The sequence below is a fragment of the Phyllobates terribilis genome, unplaced genomic scaffold (genome assembly GCF_046119375.1).
Source record: "Phyllobates terribilis strain yellow unplaced genomic scaffold, ASM4611937v1 Scaffold_1748__1_contigs__length_216518, whole genome shotgun sequence".
NCBI lineage: Eukaryota > Metazoa > Chordata > Amphibia > Anura > Dendrobatidae > Phyllobates > Phyllobates terribilis.
The window spans coordinates 1-19,636 of NW_027364508.1; the positions used below are offsets into that span (position 1 = coordinate 1).

Here is a 19,636-nt window from a genome sequence, read left to right on the forward strand (position 1 = left end):
AAAAATCCATTTAATATATGGTCCCCAGATAGGGGACGTATCAGATATTAAACTGATAAGAACAGATTTTTTTGATTGAAGCTGCATCCAAGGCACTGAAAAATGTGACCGAAGTCACACCAAAACAGCGCACGAGGCGAGGATTCATGTGGACCCTTCCCGGAGGAGAGGGTCCCCAATAAACCATCCCCATCCCTCCGAGCCAGAAGGCCACAGCGAGGGTCAGGGATCTCCGATGCTCTCCCTAGCCGAAGCCGGAGAAGAGCCGTTTTCGTGCTCCCAGCTTCCATCTAGGCTGCCACCCTAGTGGAGCTGGAGCCTGTGTTGGTTTCTCAGCCCAAAGCTGACCGGACCTCCGACCGGGTTTATAAAAATTCCCCTTCCTAGCCCGTAGGCCAGGAATAGGGGGGGTTGCTCAGAAAGTATGATTGGCAAAGGTGCGGCGTGCTACGAAGCCAAGTCTTTCTGGGGTTCCCAGTCCCAGTAAGCTTGGACTCCCACCAGGGCGCCTACTCCTGGGGCACATTGCTCCAAAGCCCTCACACTTACCCAGCCTAGTGACTTCGATCCTGGAGGGCCATGTTTTCCATCAGATAACTCTATGAGCCACCTGGCGTACTAACAAGTGCACCAAACCAGTGTGTAATATGCATCAATTTACTAGGGCAGCCCAAGGACAAAACTGCCTTTTCAAAAGATACTACACTTGATCTTAGCCAAAAGGCCGAGAAGCGATAACCAGAATTGGTTTCAAACTACGGAGCCACCCAAGGATCCTGAAAAGTCCATTTGTGGAGATGAGCTCCTGGACTCCCGTTAAGAAGACATGTTGTCAACCTCTAGATCCCTTACATGCCTGCACTTTTCGGCTTGCTGCTGCTGCAATCCACGCGTTTTAGATCTGCATAACTCCACCTCTTTAAACACAGCACCTTCACCCCCTGCTGTTCCCACCCGCCTCAACACCGTTGGAAGGGAGGAGAACCAATTAAGGCGGGGGGTGGGGTGGAACGAGCAGCTGTCTACCCTTAGCAGGAGGGCTCCTGATTACATACCTCTCCTGCTGCTGCTGCTGCTGGCTGTCCAGCAGCAGACTGAAGGTGGCTGCTGCTGTGCACAGGTATATAAAGGCTCAGAGCCTATTATGACACGCGCAGCCAGCGTTCCATTGCCACATTCCATCTACTGCAGGCAGGATACCTGGCTGGCTGAATGTCGCTGAGAAGCTCACAGAGACCGCCATAAGCAACAGTTTAACAGAATGCCACAGACTAATCAACCAAACTTTTTGGGTTGGGTTCTCTTTTATAGTCTGCAGGCATTAAATGAAAGAAGTCAGTGTTCCAGCAGAGGGAGACAACGTTTCAGAAAAGGCATTGTAGCAAACCAAAAAAGAAATTTTAAGCGCAGCAGAGTAACCAGCGCACATACCTGTTAGCTCAGGTGAGTTTAAAAGGCTGCTGTTGATAACAAGGGCATTTGCTAAATAGATGGTGTGTGTGCAACAATATACTGAAAGGTCAATTATATTGTGCAGCTTATCTCACCACCTGTAGTTATTTAGGTGAAAGCTCCAAAATGCTTGCCTAATATGTCTGTTTATCCAAAAGGAAGTAAAAAGGGAGAGCTAGAAAGATAGCATTGCATCACATTACATGGCAATGCAATGCACAGTTGCTGAAGTTGAACCAAAATGAGCTTGTAATCTGGCTTCTGCAACTTTGAACATGAAAAATCCAATGAGGAGAAGAAAAGCAAAGCCAAAGAGTCCATCCCAAAATCCGACAAACAAGCAAAATGAACAAAAAACATTGAATTCAATTCTTTCTGATTTTAGAAACTGCATTAAAGAAGGGGTGCACCGGTCCTGGAGATACTGCAATACCAGGTCAATGCGTGGAGTGGACAGAGCAAGCTCTTTTTCCATCTCCCTGTTCTAAAAATCCATTTAATATATGGTCCCCAGATAGGGGACGTATCAGATATTAAACTGATAAGAACAGATTTTTTTTTTTTTTTTTTTTTTTTTTCTCCTCAGACGAGGAAATTCCACAGTCTATGGAAACCAGACAAAGGAAAATTCCATCAAAACAGCTGCGTCAAATCCAATACGCAATTTGCTGTCCCCATCATCATCGGAAATATTTATTTCATATTTCAAAACAACAATAACAAAAATCAAGAGGTACTAACAATATATCTCCACTTTTTAACTTTCCATATTCCCTCCGCATCCACTTCCCCTCTCCTCTTTTTGTCCCATAGGAAACACACATACATCTTCCCCAAAATCACCTTCACACTATCCTTTACAGCAATTTCCTTCCTTTTAAACACATACACATTCCTCACATCCCATAACACTTCCTTTATACATGCAAGCATCAACCACAAGACTCTTTCCTTCGTCCCATCACATATTCCCAAACCAAACATAAACAACTCAAAAGACAACAAATTCACACCACACAATTCTTTACACAAAGGCCCCATTCTCCCAATCACATCTCTAGCATACTGGCAATTCCAAAAAACATGCAACACACTTTCCCTTCCACCACAGCCATTTCTTGGACACATTTCACTCCTCACCAAACCTCTATTCCTCTGAAATTCTCTCACAGGTAATATTCCATGTAAAGACTGCCACACAACTTCACTCTGTTTGTTGGTCATACCACTCATCCGCACTTTCTTCCAAACCTTCTGCACATCACCACCCCTAACCATATTTATTCCACATTCTACCTCTCTACATTCAATCATCCTATACACAGCCTTCTTATTCTCCAGCAATCTCACATCTGCATCACACAGTTCATACCTCACCAAAAACTTATAAACCCACACATACCATACAGGCACCTCAAAAGCAATCGGACATCGCAAATCCCTTTCTTGCCACTTTAAACGAAACAAATACGCTCCAAATAAATACCTACACATAGATGAAAACTTTCCATCCGCCCTAATCACTTTCAAAACAAACACAACGATATTCACACCAAAAAACACGTCCAAATTCGGAAAACCCAAACCACCTTTTTCCACTCTTTTAACCAAAATTTCTCTCCTAGCTCTCTCCATTTTCGAGTTCCACAAAAAAACAAATAAAATTCTATTCAAGCTTCTCATACACATATATCCTGGTGGAAATACTACCGCAATATATAAAAATATTGGCAACACCACACTCTTAACAATTAAAATCTTCCCAAAAAAGGATAAACTCCTCAATTTCCAAAAATTCAACTTCTGCTCAACTTTTCCTTTCGCATCATCCCAACTTTCTTTCCCATCCAAACTCTCTGAAAACTTCACACCCAAAACTTTAATAGGTCCATTCACTACATTCACACCTACATCCCTACTTAAACTTCCGCCTCCAAAACCCTTACACTCACTCTTTTCCCAATTCACTTTAAACGCAGATGCACCACAAAAAATAGACACTAACAACTTCACCCGCCTCACCGAACATTCAGAATCACATAATACACACACGTCATCCATATAACCACTCACCTTCCATTCTTTTCCTCCACCTCCCGGCACTTGCACACCACGAATTACCTTATCTTTCCTCAGCATACACAACAATGGCTCAATTGCACAAATAAATGCTACAGGGGACAAAGGACACCCCTGTTGCACACCCGAAAACACATTCACTTTCCTACCCACATACCCATTCATTAAAACACAGCTATAAACACCCGCATACAAACTTCTCACTCGCCCAACAAAATCAGCCGGAAAACCCATTTTTAACAACACTCTGAACAAAAAACCATGCGACAACCTATCATAAGCCTTTTCAAAATCCAAACTTAACAAAAATACACTCTTCTTACGACCCATGCAATCCCATAGACAATCTCTTAACATACACACACACTCATGAATCCGCCTCCCAGGTACCGCACAACACTGCTCATCCCCAATCACACTCTCTATCACATCACGCATCCTATTAGCCATAAGTTTTGCATAGATTTTATAATCACAATTAAGTAACGTTATTGGCCTCCAATTCCTCAGACTTTTCAAATCCCCTTTCTTAGGAATTAACACAACCAAACCTGCACGCATACTCTCAGTCACCTCCATGTTTCCCCACATATACTTACATACATCCACAAAGTCCTTACCAATCACACCCCACATCACACGATAAAATTCTACTGGGAGGCCATCCTCCCCCGGCGTCTTATTCAAAGCCATACTACACATAACCTTCCATACCTCATCACCAGTCACCTCACCCATCACTCTCTCTCTTTCTGCTTCACTCAACTTACTCTCTAACACACTCAAAACATCATTCTCCAAACATTCATCCCTCTGTTTCACTGCATACAGATCCTCATAAAACTTAGCCACCTCTTCACACATATCCTCTCCACTCACCTCACTTCCATCTGCTCCATACACCACGCTCATACTCTGTTTCTTTCCAAAAACTTTTTTAAAGAAAAACCGAGAACATTTCTCATCCTGCTCCATCTTATCAATCTTTGCCCTAAACACTATGCTTCTCCCTCTCTCCAACAAAAACTCACTAATCTCCTTTTTTACCTCTAAAATATCCTCCTCCACCTCAACTCCTCCTTCCCTTAACTTATACAAAACGCTCAACCGCGCGTTCAGTTTAACAAAACTCTCTCTTTTAATTGCTGCATACTTGTATCCTAAATTTTTAAAGAACATTTTTGTTTGTTTCTTCACCCAGTCCCACCACTCACAAACATTCCCAAACTCATTTTTATGCTTACACCATTCTTCATACCGCCTTTCATACTCCTTTCTCACATCTTCATTCTCTAACAGTTTAACATTTAACTTCCACAATCCTCTCCCAAACACTCCATCAACTTTTATATCCAACTCACACAACATACACACATGATCTGAAAAAAGAACGTTTTCCTGCCTATAATTAACAGAAACCATATTTTTAGAAATAAAACAATAATCCAATCTGGATTGTACCCTACCACTCTCAGAAAAGAAAGTGTTCAACAAAGGATTCATGTTACACACGCGCTGCATATCACACAACCCAAAATCATTCACTAACTCCAATAATGCTTTCCCAGACACATCCACATTCACTCTCCCCACATCACAGTTCATATCACCCACAATTACCACAGGTATTCTTCCTGGAACAAAAAGCTTAAAATTTTTTCAAATAAATTTTTGCGCTCATTTTTTTCAACTGGCGCATAAACATTAATAACACAAAACTTTACATTCTTGTATACAAAATTAGCAAGGATACATCTCCCCACCTCAATAACCAAATAATCACTCAAAACAACCTCCCTTCCTTTAACCAAAATACCCACACCATCATTCTTATTACATGCACTCCCCGACCACACAGACGCTCCATAAGACCATTCATCCCCTTTCACACCATCCACTACCCCACATTCTTGTAAACAAAAAATAGATGCATTTTGCATAGCTAAAAACTCAAAAATAGCAGCTCTTCTTACTTTACTTTTAAACACTCTTACGTTTTGGGACACTATGGTAAATCCCATAATACTTCTACTCCTTCACCAATTACACAAAGAAATAGCCTTTGGCCTAAACCAAAGCTCACAAGAGGACAAAAAGAAAAAACATTTACAATATTATATGGTGACACTATCCAGCACCACCACTATCCTCCTCCGCCATCAGAACAGAACAGCTGGTTTCCGACCCGCTGGCTTCACCAGCCACACTCCTCATTCTGGCAGTTCTGATCTTCCTCTGAGGCTCACTAAAATCTGCATCATCACTGCCCCCACCATCCTCCCTACGACTCTTCTTTGCACCCCTATCATCCTCCGAAGAAAAATCTTCAATGTTTTCAGGACCCGAAGGGTGTTCAGGACTGTCGGGTTCCGAGATTTGCACTTCACATCCTGTTGCGTCCATTGCCTCTCCAAAAGTCATCATCTCAGGCAGCTCTGCTTCCACCACTTTCCTAGATATTCTCGCAGACACTGCCTTTTTCTCCACCTTTGCCACTTCCCTCCAGAACTCCTTTTCTTCCCTCCGCTTCTTCCTCATTTCTTCAGCAGAAGAAGAACATGGTCTCAGGGACACCTCCTCTGGCGCCGTAGAGGGAGAGGCTCTACCAGTTTCCCGCCTCCTTCCCTCTCTCTCCTCCCTCTCCAATCTTTCCAGCACTTTCAGTGCGCTTGCCATCTGCCTCCTCTCCAGCTCCTCCTCCTTCTGTTCTTTATCAGAACGTCTAGGTGCACTCATAGGACAGTCCTTATACATGTGATCACTACTCCCACAGACATCACAGGACTTGGCCTCTGGACACTGGTTGGCCATATGCCCCTCCTTTCTGCAATTTCGGCAACACTGCCCTTTAAGGCATGTTACCATGGTATGTCCGAAAGAAAAGCATCTACGGCAAAACATGGGCTGGCCTGGGTAAAAGAGGAAACCTCTATGGCCTGCAACGGAAAAATTTGATGGAGGGTGTCTAAAGCCCCCCACACTGTCAGGATCCCTTTTCAATTTCACACGGAATTTATACTGACAGTTAAAGATTCCTAGACAATTGACTTGCTTCACTCCCTTCCGCACATATTCACAGTAGCGAGAGAGGAAGCACTCCAGCAGCTCAGGGTCTGTAAAAGGGTTATAGACAGTCACAGTCACCTCCTTTTCTTGCAGACCAAACAAAGGTTCCCATCTAACTCCTTCCAAGCAGGGGTCACTAGAGTGACCACGGAGCCATTCAAAGACATTAAGGCAAACATCCTGGTCCATAAAGGTAACGTCATAATTACCTTGACGTGAAAATTCGTTGACACTGAAGATCTCAGAACGTCTTGCTCCAGCTTTGCCTTCAACGATGTCTTGGACAATGAAAACCACGTTGTTCTTGTTCTGGTCAGATGGATCCACGGACAAATGGATGGTGTTCTTCACAAAAGACATCTTGGATTCTGTCGGTATGGAATACCACAGGAAAAAGCAGAAAATCCTCCACAAAAGGGTCCGGATTCCTCCAGGAGACTCGCACCAATCAAGGTACAGTCATACGATCTTAGCCAAAAGGCCGAGAAGCGATAACCAGAATTGGTTTCAAACTACGGAGCCACCCAAGGATCCTGAAAAGTCCATTTGTGGAGATGAGCTCCTGGACTCCCGTTAAGAAGACATGTTGTCAACCTCTAGATCCCTTACATGCCTGCACTTTTCGGCTTGCTGCTGCTGCAATCCACGCGTTTTAGATCTGCATAACTCCACCTCTTTAAACACAGCACCTTCACCCCCTGCTGTTCCCACCCGCCTCAACACCGTTGGAAGGGAGGAGAACCAATTAAGGCGGGGGGTGGGGTGGAACGAGCAGCTGTCTACCCTTAGCAGGAGGGCTCCTGATTACATACCTCTCCTGCTGCTGCTGCTGCTGGCTGTCCAGCAGCAGACTGAAGGTGGCTGCTGCTGTGCACAGGTATATAAAGGCTCAGAGCCTATTATGACACGCGCAGCCAGCGTTCCATTACCACATTCCATATACTGCAGGCAGGATACCTGGCTGGCTGAATGTCGCTGAGAAGCTCACAGAGACCGCCATAAGCAACAGTTTAACAGAATGCCACAGACTAATCAACCAAACTTTTTGGGTTGGGTTCTCTTTTATAGTCTGCAGGCATTAAATGAAAGAAGTCAGTGTTCCAGCAGAGGGAGACAACGTTTCAGAAAAGGCATTGTAGCAAACCAAAAAAGAAATTTTAAGCGCAGCAGAGTAACCAGCGCACATACCTGTTAGCTCAGGTGAGTTTAAAAGGCTGCTGTTGATAACAAGGGCATTTGCTAAATAGATGGTGTGTGTGCAACAATATACTGAAAGGTCAATTATATTGTGCAGCTTATCTCACCACCTGTAGTTATTTAGGTGAAAGCTCCAAAATGCTTGCCTAATATGTCTGTTTATCCAAAAGGAAGTAAAAAGGGAGAGCTAGAAAGATAGCATTGCATCACATTACATGGCAATGCAATGCACAGTTGCTGAAGTTGAACCAAAATGAGCTTGTAATCTGGCTTCTGCAACTTTGAACATGAAAAATCCAATGAGGAGAAGAAAAGCAAAGCCAAAGAGTCCATCCCAAAATCCGACAAACAAGCAAAATGAACAAAAAACATTGAATTCAATTCTTTCTGATTTTAGAAACTGCATTAAAGAAGGGGTGCACCGGTCCTGGAGATACTACAATACCAGGTCAATGCGTGGAGTGGACAGAGCAAGCTCTTTTTCCATCTCCCTGTTCTAAAAATCCATTTAATATATGGTCCCCAGATAGGGGACGTATCAGATATTAAACTGATAAGAACAGATACTACACTTGATCTTAGCCAAAAGGCCGAGAAGCGATAACCAGAATTGGTTTCAAACTACGGAGCCACCCAAGGATCCTGAAAAGTCCATTTGTGGAGATGAGCTCCTGGACTCCCGTTAAGAAGACATGTTGTCAACCTCTAGATCCCTTACATGCCTGCACTTTTCGGCTTGCTGCTGCTGCAATCCACGCGTTTTAGATCTGCATAACTCCACCTCTTTAAACACAGCACCTTCACCCCCTGCTGTTCCCACCCGCCTCAACACCGTTGGAAGGGAGGAGAACCAATTAAGGCGGGGGGTGGGGTGGAACGAGCAGCTGTCTACCCTTAGCAGGAGGGCTCCTGATTACATACCTCTCCTGCTGCTGCTGCTGCTGGCTGTCCAGCAGCAGACTGAAGGTGGCTGCTGCTGTGCACAGGTATATAAAGGCTCAGAGCCTATTATGACACGCGCAGCCAGCGTTCCATTGCCACATTCCATCTACTGCAGGCAGGATACCTGGCTGGCTGAATGTCGCTGAGAAGCTCACAGAGACCGCCATAAGCAACAGTTTAACAGAATGCCACAGACTAATCAACCAAACTTTCTGGGTTGTGTTCTCTTTTATAGTCTGCAGGCATTAAATGAAAGAAGTCAGTGTTCCAGCAGAGGGAGACAACGTTTCAGAAAAGGCATTGTAGCAAACCAAAAAAGAAATTTTAAGCGCAGCAGAGTAACCAGCGCACATACCTGTTAGCTCAGGTGAGTTTAAAAGGCTGCTGTTGATAACAAGGGCATTTGCTAAATAGATGGTGTGTGTGCAACAATATACTGAAAGGTCAATTATATTGTGCAGCTTATCTCACCACCTGTAGTTATTTAGGTGAAAGCTCCAAAATGCTTGCCTAATATGTCTGTTTATCCAAAAGGAAGTAAAAAGGGAGAGCTAGAAAGATAGCATTGCATCACATTACATGGCAATGCAATGCACAGTTGCTGAAGTTGAACCAAAATGAGCTTGTAATCTGGCTTCTGCAACTTTGAACATGAAAAATCCAATGAGGAGAAGAAAAGCAAAGCCAAAGAGTCCATCCCAAAATCCGACAAACAAGCAAAATGAACAAAAAACATTGAATTCAATTCTTTCTGATTTTAGAAACTGCATTAAAGAAGGGGTGCACCGGTCCTGGAGATACTGCAATACCAGGTCAATGCGTGGAGTGGACAGAGCAAGCTCTTTTTCCATCTCCCTGTTCTAAAAATCCATTTAATATATGGTCCCCAGATAGGGGACGTATCAGATATTAAACTGATAAGAACAGATTTTTTTTTGATTGAAGCTGCATCCAAGGCACTGAAAAATGTGACCGAAGTCACACCAAAACAGCGCACGAGGCGAGGATTCATGTGGACCCTTCCCGGAGGAGAGGGTCCCCAATAAACCATCCCCATCCCTCCGAGCCAGAAGGCCACAGCGAGGGTCAAGGATCTCCGATGCTCTCCCTAGCCGAAGCCGGAGAAGAGCCGTTTTCGTGCTCCCAGCTTCCATCTAGGCTGCCACCCTAGTGGAGCTGGAGCCTGTGTTGGTTTCTCAGCCCAAAGCTGACCGGACCTCCGACCGGGTTTATAAAAATTCCCCTTCCTAGCCCGGAGGCCAGGAATAGGGGGGGTTGCTCAGAAAGTATGATTGGCAAAGGTGCGCCGTGCTACGAAGCCAAGTCTTTCTGGGGTTCCCAGTCCCAGTAAGCTTGGACTCCCACCAGGGCGCCTACTCCTGGGGCACATTGCTCCAAAGCCCTCACACTTACCCAGACTAGTGACTTCGATCCTGGAGGGCCATGTTTTCCATCAGATAACTCTATGAGCCACCTGGCGTACTAACAAGTGCACCAAACCAGTGTGTAATATGCATCAATTTACTAGGGCAGCCCAAGGACAAAACTGCCTTTTCAAATGATACTACACTTGATCTTAGCCAAAAGGCCGAGAAGCGATAAGAACAGATTTTTTTGATTGAATATATCTTTTATTAGCACAAAAAATAAGTTAACAGACAGTGTACAGTGCCGCAGCCCAGTACACACAGAATTCTACATCATATTTACATAGCATGAGGATACGACGCACTAACTAGACACATCACACCCCTATGCTACACAAAACACTTAATCTGAAAGAAAAAGCATGTCAATCAATACAGTACGACGAACCGTGATAAGGGATGGGGATTGGGATAAAGGGGATGGGGAGGGGAAAATCACAGGCCCGAAGCTTTATTGAAAGACAAGACACATAAGGGGAGAGGGGGAGGAGGGGTTTAGTCCTCGTCCTCGTCCTCCGGACCGTCCATGATGGAATAGTCTCTGAGCAGGCTGTGGATCAGCCTGTGGCAGTCCTGGATGGACATCCTCTCCCTCCTCAAGATGAGCCGGTTCCTGGCGACCCAAACGGCATCCTTGAAGCAGTTCATAAGGCGCCAAGCCTCCTGGATGGCTCCGACGGTATGAACCCCAGGGAAGAGTCCGTAAAGCACAGAATGGTGCGATAGGCTCGCCCTGGGGACAGAGTTCCTCAGGTCGTCCTCAAGTGCAGTCAATAGGCGCTGTGCAAATCCGCAGTCCCAAAAAGTGTGCAAAGATGTTTCCTCCACGAAGGGGCACCTTGGGCAGTACCGGGTCTTGCACAGGTTCCGGGCATGCATGAATGACCGGACGGGCAGTCCGCCCTGAATCGCCATCCACGACAAGTCCTTGTGCCCGTTGGTCAGCCTGTCAGACGACACATTTGTCCACACAGTCTCCAGCGTGTCCTGGTGAAGTCCTGTGATGTTCTCCACGTCATCCTTGGCTCTGATTAGCTTGTGGATAGTTTTGGGCTTCCACAAGTCGGGCTTGAGTCCCTCCAGTTGATGCTCCCCCACAAATCGAACGACGTCTCCGTAGAACCATGGCGTCGTCCAGTTGTAGGGGAAGGAGCTGTCCCACTTGTCCCAGCCGAGTCGCCTCCAAAGAGGAAGCAGGAAGAAGCGAGACATGGACCTGCTCGCGGAGCCATTCTTGACTTGCAAAGTCCGGCGGACACAATCACACACAAAAGAGGATCGCAGGAGGGTGGGGATATCTGGAACGCCCTTCCCACCCTTGCGAGGCTCCTTGTACATGACGGCCCGCCTGACTCTGTCCATCTTGGATCCCCAGACAAAGTGAAACACTGTCCTGGTAATGGCCCTGCACACAGTGACGTGTGGAGGCCAGGCCTGCGCCGTGTACTGCAAGACGGGCAGGACCTCATTACGCAGGACGAGTGCCTTACCCTCACAAGTGAGGTGTCTGAGGCTCCAGAGTCCGATCCGTTGCTTCACCTTGGCCAAGCGTTCTTGCCAGGACTTGAGGGCCGCTCCTTCCTTCCCGAACCAGACTCCCAGCACCTTGAGGAAATCCGGTTGAATGTTGAAGGGGAAGGGGGCGGAGGAGGCCGGCTGCCAATCCCCGAAGAGCATGGCTTCCGACTTCCTGCAGTTGACTTTGGCCCCTGAAGCCCGGCCGAACCTCTCACACGTCTGGACGAGGGCGTCGACTGAACCACGATCAGCACAGAAGACGGTGACGTCGTCCATGTAGAGCGAGCACTTGACCTCGTGTCGTCCCGGACCCGGTGCGGTGATCCCTCTGATCTCTCCATTCTGCCGGATAGCCTCTGCGAAGAGTTCTATAACACAAACAAAAAGAAGAGGTGATAGAGGGCAGCCTTGTCTGACCCCAGAGAGGACAGGGAAGGGGTCAGTCTTCCAGCCGTTCACCAACACCGAGCTGTGGATATCAAAATACATCAGACGGACATATGAACAAAACATGTTACCCAAACCTAACCGGTGCAGAGCTCGGCCCATGAACTCGTGGGAAACCCGGTCGAAGGCCTTCTCCTGATCCAAGGAGACCAGGGCCGCGTGTGCGCGGCGGACCTTGATGTACTCGACCGTGTCCCGCACGAGAGCGAGCGATAAGAACAGATACTACACTTGATCTTAGCCAAAAGGCCGAGAAGCGATAACCAGAATTGGTTTCAAACTACGGAGCCACCCAAGGATCCTGAAAAGTCCATTTGTGGAGATGAGCTCCTGGACTCCCGTTAAGAAGACATGTTGTCAACCTCTAGATCCCTTACATGCCTGCACTTTTCGGCTTGCTGCTGCTGCAATCCACGCGTTTTAGATCTGCATAACTCCACCTCTTTAAACACAGCACCTTCACCCCCTGCTGTTCCCACCCGCCTCAACACCGTTGGAAGGGAGGAGAACCAATTAAGGCGGGGGGTGGGGTGGAACGAGCAGCTGTCTACCCTTAGCAGGAGGGCTCCTGATTACATACCTCTCCTGCTGCTGCTGCTGCTGGCTGTCCAGCAGCAGACTGAAGGTGGCTGCTGCTGTGCACAGGTATATAAAGGCTCAGAGCCTATTATGACACGCGCAGCCAGCGTTCCATTGCCACATTCCATCTACTGCAGGCAGGATACCTGGCTGGCTGAATGTCGCTGAGAAGCTCACAGAGACCGCCATAAGCAACAGTTTAACAGAATGCCACAGACTAATCAACCAAACTTTTTGGGTTGGGTTCTCTTTTATAGTCTGCAGGCATTAAATGAAAGAAGTCAGTGTTCCAGCAGAGGGAGACAACGTTTCAGAAAAGGCATTGTAGCAAACCAAAAAAGAAATTTTAAGCGCAGCAGAGTAACCAGCGCACATACCTGTTAGCTCAGGTGAGTTTAAAAGGCTGCTGTTGATAACAAGGGCATTTGCTAAATAGATGGTGTGTGTGCAACAATATACTGAAAGGTCAATTATATTGTGCAGCTTATCTCACCACCTGTAGTTATTTAGGTGAAAGCTCCAAAATGCTTGCCTAATATGTCTGTTTATCCAAAAGGAAGTAAAAAGGGAGAGCTAGAAAGATAGCATTGCATCACATTACATGGCAATGCAATGCACAGTTGCTGAAGTTGAACCAAAATGAGCTTGTAATCTGGCTTCTGCAACTTTGAACATGAAAAATCCAATGAGGAGAAGAAAAGCAAAGCCAAAGAGTCCATCCCAAAATCCGACAAACAAGCAAAATGAACAAAAAACATTGAATTCAATTCTTTCTGATTTTAGAAACTGCATTAAAGAAGGGGTGCACCGGTCCTGGAGATACTGCAATACCAGGTCAATGCGTGGAGTGGACAGAGCAAGCTCTTTTTCCATCTCCCTGTTCTAAAAATCCATTTAATATATGGTCCCCAGATAGGGGACGTATCAGATATTAAACTGATAAGAACAGATACTACACTTGATCTTAGCCAAAAGGCCGAGAAGCGATAACCAGAATTGGTTTCAAACTACGGAGCCACCCAAGGATCCTGAAAAGTCCATTTGTGGAGATGAGCTCCTGGACTCCCGTTAAGAAGACATGTTGTCAACCTCTAGATCCCTTACATGCCTGCACTTTTCGGCTTGCTGCTGCTGCAATCCACGCGTTTTAGATCTGCATAACTCCACCTCTTTAAACACAGCACCTTCACCCCCTGCTGTTCCCACCCGCCTCAACACCGTTGGAAGGGAGGAGAACCAATTAAGGCGGGGGGTGGGGTGGAACGAGCAGCTGTCTACCCTTAGCAGGAGGGCTCCTGATTACATACCTCTCCTGCTGCTGCTGCTGCTGGCTGTCCAGCAGCAGACTGAAGGTGGCTGCTGCTGTGCACAGGTATATAAAGGCTCAGAGCCTATTATGACACGCGCAGCCAGCGTTCCATTGCCACATTCCATCTACTGCAGGCAGGATACCTGGCTGGCTGAATGTCGCTGAGAAGCTCACAGAGACCGCCATAAGCAACAGTTTAACAGAATGCCACAGACTAATCAACCAAACTTTTTGGGTTGGGTTCTCTTTTATAGTCTGCAGGCATTAAATGAAAGAAGTCAGTGTTCCAGCAGAGGGAGACAACGTTTCAGAAAAGGCATTGTAGCAAACCAAAAAAGAAATTTTAAGCGCAGCAGAGTAACCAGCGCACATACCTGTTAGCTCAGGTGAGTTTAAAAGGCTGCTGTTGATAACAAGGGCATTTGCTAAATAGATGGTGTGTGTGCAACAATATACTGAAAGGTCAATTATATTGTGCAGCTTATCTCACCACCTGTAGTTCTTTAGGTGAAAGCTCCAAAATGCTTGCCTAATATGTCTGTTTATCCAAAAGGAAGTAAAAAGGGAGAGCTAGAAAGATAGCATTGCATCACATTACATGGCAATGCAATGCACAGTTGCTGAAGTTGAACCAAAATGAGCTTGTAATCTGGCTTCTGCAACTTTGAACATGAAAAATCCAATGAGGAGAAGAAAAGCAAAGCCAAAGAGTCCATCCCAAAATCCGACAAACAAGCAAAATGAACAAAAAACATTGAATTCAATTCTTTCTGATTTTAGAAACTGCATTAAAGAAGGGGTGCACCGGTCCTGGAGATACTGCAATACCAGGTCAATGCGTGGAGTGGACAGAGCAAGCTCTTTTTCCATCTCCCTGTTCTAAAAATCCATTTAATATATGGTCCCCAGATAGGGGACGTATCAGATATTAAACTGATAAGAACAGATTTTTTTTTTAATTTGGCTATCCCCTGCAGAGGGATAAAACCGTTTATTAAAACTTTAACAAATTACAAGCATAATTAGACAAATACCAAACGTTAAAAGACAAATGAAATTTACAAAACAAAAAAATACAAAGATTTTAAATAATTAGGTTCCATTGGTCAACAAGCCATTTTTTGGAAATATGTACATTCTTCTTTTTGTCAATTAAATAATAAGTATACATTTCACATAAACATAAACTTAAAACATCATTCACTGATAAAACATCTTGTTTAAAAATAGCAATGTTGCGCGCTTTCCAGAGAGATGACTTGGCGCAGTTCACTGTCTTCCAAGCCATTGTGTACTGGTCCATTGTGGGGCATTCCATAAGTCCGTATAGCACAGTTTTATATGTAAAGTCCTTGAGGTCTGCCACCCTTTCCAGTAAGGGGAGCAGTCTTCTCCAGAAATCCTTTGCAAAATTACATGTCCATAATAGATGTTCCACCGTTTCCTCTTCTTGGCATCCGGCTCTTGGGCAGATGGCAGACCTCACAAATCCTCTTCTGTATTGGAATGCCCGGCAAGGAAGACAGCGGTGCATGCAACTCCAAGCCAGATCTCTCTGTTCATTAAAAAGGTAAAAAACGTTAAGCATTTTCCAGATAGACATAGATTTGTCATCATCATATCTGTCAACATTACATATTTCCTCACTTTTACGTATTTCTTTAATTAGCTTCTTACTATTTCTTAATTCCTCTATTTTCTTAGTCCCTAAATTAAAATCGGACACTATTTTCCTTAAAATCTCATAATGCGTCGACAAATTAAAAGCATGGGGCACAGATATATTAACTTCATACCATCCAAACTTTCTCATAAAAAATCCTGTATTAAAACGCATAAAAAAGGACCAATAGTGATTCTTAAAAAGGGCATTAAAACAGTAAACGAACAGATGGATTAAAAGAAACCTATTAAAATCTGGAAAATCTTTACCACCTTTTACTTTTGATTTCATCACGATTTCTCTTTTCAGCTTTTCCATTTTTGAGTTCCAAAAGAAGGTAAAACAGGTTTTGGTTATCTTTTTTAAAACATTAACAGGCGGGGGGAAAACCATGCTAAGATACAATAAAAGAGGTAAAATCACCATCTTTAAAACCAATACTTTACCCTCCATTGTAAGTCTCCTCATGTTCCACATACATATTTTCGTATTTACTTTCTGTGTAATTGTTTCCCAACTATTATAACCATCATTATTTTCAGTGAATGATATACCTAAAATGGAAATGGATTCGGAGACATTAATTGGTACATCACGTAAAATCATCCCCCAACACTTAAAATGTTACACTTATTAAAATTGATTTTAAAACCAGAAGCTAGACAAAAGGATTGCACTTGATGGAGAGTGGCCGTAAGTGATGGTGCATCTGTACACAAGACCGCCACGTCATCCATGTAGCCTACAACCTTGGCCTCCAAACCACCGCTTCCAGGCAGAGGGACACCGCATATCTGTTTATTTTGGCGTATTGCACATAACATTGGTTCCAGTGCACAGATAAACAGTAGGGGGGACAGAGGGCATCCCTGTTTCACCCCGACCGTAAAAATACCTCTTGTGTCTTAAAACCATTCACTAAAATCTTACTTGTACAATCCTTGTAAAATGCTTTAAGCGATAGTAAAAACCCTTCTGGTATGCCCATTTTCTCTAAAACTTTAAAAAGATAAAAGTGTGAGACACGGTCAAATGCTTTTTCAAAATCAATAGATAAAATCGCCATTTTCCCCTTTCTGTCTTTCACATCCTCAATACAGTCTTTCACTAAATTCAGATTGTCCCATATACTGCGCCCCGGCACCCCACACACTTGATTAGAATGAATAACTTTGCTGATGACTTCTTTTAGACGATTTGCACAAATTTTAGCCATTATTTTATAGTCACAATTTAAAAGTGTTATTGGTCTCCAGTTTTCTAATTTTGATTTATCGCCTTTTTTGTATAGGAGGGAGACTTCACCTTTCTTCCAGGAATTTAATAAAACCTTATTATTAAAAACCTCAGTAAGCAAATAAAACAAATCATCTTTTAAAATATCATAAAAACATACATAAAATTCTATTGGGATGCCATCAGGACCAGGGACCTTTCCAGTTTTAAAACTTTTAATAGTTTTTAACACTTCTTGTTCCGTTAAAACTTGGGATAAAAACTCTTGGGATGCGGGATCTAAAACAGCTGTTAGTCCTTGCAGCGAATCATCCATTAATTTATTATCTATATTTTTTCCATTAAAAAGATTAGAAAAAAAAACCTCAACTTTACCCAGCATATTTTTTATATTATTCTCACCATCTATATGGTCAATTATCACTTTTTCTTTTTTATTTTTCCTAAAAAAATATCTGGAACACTTTTCATTTTCTTCTATATGTTGTACTCTAGAACGAAAAATTATCTCTTTTCCTTTTTGTTCTAGCCATTTTGAAATCTCTTCTTTTAAGTTTGAAATATCAAGTTGTACATCTATCCCATTGTCTCTGAGCTTAAATAATGTTTGTAGGCGGGTATTTAAAATTCTATATTCTTCATATTTTTCTTTGGCTCTACATATACTCTTTTTAATAAAAAAGTCTTTTATTTTTACTTTCATTCTATCCCACCATACACTCATAGTCTCATTTGTTTTTTTCCCTTTTCTACATTTCCTATAAAACTCAATAAAATCTGATAAAATCTGCGGGTCGGTTAAAAGGGATACGTTCATTTTCCAGCTTTTCTTACCACATTTTTTGTTGTCATTTACTTTTATGGTAAAGGATAAAAGTTTATGGTCTGAAAATATATTAGTTAAAACTTCACATTTGGCAGGTATTGTTTTATCTGAACCAAAAATAAAATCAATCCTAGAGCTACAATTAGCATTGCTCCAAGTGAAACCGGCGTCCTCTGTGCTGTCACTATGACACTCTTTATATATGTCTATCAATTTAGCATCTTTGACTATATCATGTAGCATACCTGAGGTTTTATCGTAGTTCCTGCTTACAGAGCTGGAGCGCCGGTTTTCACCTTTTAAAACACAATTAAAATCCCCTGCTAAGATAAAAGGTTCAGAGTTATTAATAAATAATGGTAAAAGATCAAGCATTTCGGCTCTTTCATTTTTCTCTGGGGATCCATAAAAATTTAAAAACTGCCATCTAATACCATCAATAAAAGCTTTCACTAATAAAATACGACCTGGTAAAATTTCCTGAATAAAATCAATTAAAACGTTCCTTTTAAAAAGTATGGCTACACCCGCTGATCCTGCAGCATTCGATCCGGACCAGACAGATGGCCCACACTTCCACTCATCTTTATATTTTTGATATGACATTTCATGTGGGATATTACATTCTTGCAGAAAAAATACAGATGCAGTAAAACACGTAAAAAAATTAAAAAGAGCAGTTCTTCTCGTGTTAGATTTTATGCCTCTCACGTTGAGGGAAATACCTTTGAGTTCAGCCATCATTAGAAAATGTAGAAATTTTACTTAGGTAACTAAGAGCAACGGATTTACCTGTCCGATGAACCTGATCAGACCACTGGGCTTGCGCCTCCCTCCTCATCTGATAGTATCGTCACGAGAGTCTCCGTGGAGGAGGAAAGATTACCACATTTATATAAACCCGACGCTACACTGGCATAGCTCGGAGGGCTGGCTGGCAGAACCCGCTGGGTCTCCATTGGCTGGCCATGCAGTTCCTCATCAGGTGGGTCCCCGAGGGGTTCCGCCGCCCCTGTTTGACCTGTAGAAGGTCGTCCTATAGGAGGAGGTTGCGCACAAGGCAGAGCCTCTGACTCTTCAGAGTCAGCAAGATCCCGGTCCCCACCTGTAGCAGCGGAGACCGAAACCCCTGAGGGTCCAGCGTCCACGTCCCCTTCTGGAGAAGTGTCCATCTGTTCACCTCCTGCTGCCTCCTCCGAACCACCCTTTTTCTTTTTCTTAGGACCCACCTTTATCCACTCAGCGCCCTCAGCACTAGGAGACCCAGACTGGGCATGGGCTTCTGTGTCGGCCTTTTGCCGGTCCCTTTTGACCTTACCAGTAGTGCCCTTCTGCTCCTTCTCAGCCCTCCTTTTGGACTCCCGCAGGTCCTGCAGCCAGGTTTTGGGATTTGGTATTTTACCTGTCATAGACTCTGGAGACACTTCACTATTTGGTACGCCCTTATTGTCTCCAGAGGCTCCAGGTTGTTGTTCCTCCTCCTGAGGGGTGGTCTGATCTTTTGGTCCTTGGTCGGACGTCTTGGACTTCCCCTTTTGCTCATCTTCCCGAAATCTGTGAGGGCAAGAAAAATAAAAGTGACCTGGAGTCTGGCAAAAACTGCATTTCTTTTCCTTAGGGCATTCTTTTGTCTCATGTTCTTCACTAGCACAATTTCTACATGATACATGACAGTTTTCTTTTGAATGACCATAGCGCCCACAATTTCTGCAATATACTGGCATCCCAGAAAAGAAGAAATCCCCATTTGTTTGCCCAATTTTGAAACGGGCAGGGGGGAGCCGTATACCACCTGGTGTATTTGGATCTCTTGTACACTTCACAAGGAATTTCCACTTAGATGTCCATATGTTATATTCGTTTAATATCTTCCCAATACATTTAACACTTTTAAA

General features: G+C 44.0%; 5 non-coding genes and 4 pseudogenes across 5 annotated transcripts; all 9 read right to left on the bottom strand.

Annotated features, from left to right (window-relative positions):
- Positions 1–96, bottom strand: LOC141245082 (U2 spliceosomal RNA; annotated as a pseudogene; the record flags this gene model as incomplete).
- Positions 97–620: 524 nt separating this feature from the next.
- LOC141245084 (U2 spliceosomal RNA) lies at positions 621–736 on the bottom strand (annotated as a pseudogene).
- A 1,115-nt stretch (positions 737–1,851) lies between these two features.
- Positions 1,852–2,048, bottom strand: LOC141245074 (U2 spliceosomal RNA). The gene has a single exon (XR_012308935.1). It is a non-coding gene; the product is annotated as a U2 spliceosomal RNA (small nuclear RNA).
- A 6,157-nt stretch (positions 2,049–8,205) lies between these two features.
- On the bottom strand, positions 8,206–8,396 carry LOC141245037 (U2 spliceosomal RNA). Its single transcript, XR_012308904.1, has one exon. It is a non-coding gene; the product is annotated as a U2 spliceosomal RNA (small nuclear RNA).
- A 1,115-nt stretch (positions 8,397–9,511) lies between these two features.
- LOC141245054 (U2 spliceosomal RNA) lies at positions 9,512–9,696 on the bottom strand. The gene has a single exon (XR_012308921.1). It is a non-coding gene; the product is annotated as a U2 spliceosomal RNA (small nuclear RNA).
- Positions 9,697–10,220: 524 nt separating this feature from the next.
- On the bottom strand, positions 10,221–10,336 carry LOC141245085 (U2 spliceosomal RNA; annotated as a pseudogene).
- A 1,967-nt stretch (positions 10,337–12,303) lies between these two features.
- On the bottom strand, positions 12,304–12,389 carry LOC141245083 (U2 spliceosomal RNA; annotated as a pseudogene).
- A 1,115-nt stretch (positions 12,390–13,504) lies between these two features.
- LOC141245108 (U2 spliceosomal RNA) lies at positions 13,505–13,695 on the bottom strand. Its single transcript, XR_012308956.1, has one exon. It is a non-coding gene; the product is annotated as a U2 spliceosomal RNA (small nuclear RNA).
- A 1,115-nt stretch (positions 13,696–14,810) lies between these two features.
- Positions 14,811–14,999, bottom strand: LOC141245058 (U2 spliceosomal RNA). The gene has a single exon (XR_012308922.1). It is a non-coding gene; the product is annotated as a U2 spliceosomal RNA (small nuclear RNA).
- Between the last annotated feature and the right edge of the window lie 4,637 nt (positions 15,000–19,636).